The sequence below is a fragment of the Phaseolus vulgaris genome, chromosome 1 (genome assembly GCF_000499845.2).
Source record: "Phaseolus vulgaris cultivar G19833 chromosome 1, P. vulgaris v2.0, whole genome shotgun sequence".
Classification (NCBI taxonomy): domain Eukaryota; kingdom Viridiplantae; phylum Streptophyta; class Magnoliopsida; order Fabales; family Fabaceae; genus Phaseolus; species Phaseolus vulgaris.
The window spans coordinates 9,936,323-9,936,763 of record NC_023759.2 but is presented as its reverse complement, the minus strand read 5'-3'; positions in this window follow the sequence as shown (position 1 = coordinate 9,936,763).

Sequence of the window (441 nt, the reverse complement as noted above, 5' to 3'; positions counted from 1 at the left end):
ATGTCAAGTTTCAATTTCAAGTAAATCCTAGTATTATGGGATAATATTAAAAATTACAAAAACAGTGACTTGAAATTTTCAAAGACGAAAAATAAATAAAGTATAAAGATTAAATTAAAATTCACACATTTTTATAAGAACTAAAATTAATAATTTTAAATTTTAATAGAATTAAAAAAAATAACAATAATAAAATATAGAACTGGTTATTTTATATAAAGTAGAACCATATTTAATAAAAAAATACGGAAAGGAATTTAATCTAGTTGTTACTAAAATTGTTCAATAGATAATTGGTAACAACAACAAAAAATGAATCTAAGTTCTACCACCAAAATTAAGAAAGTAAAAGAATCCAATTTTGTTCATGTGATGGTTTTTTAAATAGTTTAATTGATATGGGATTAAGTAAGATCATATTTCTACGCGAACAAATTGAAC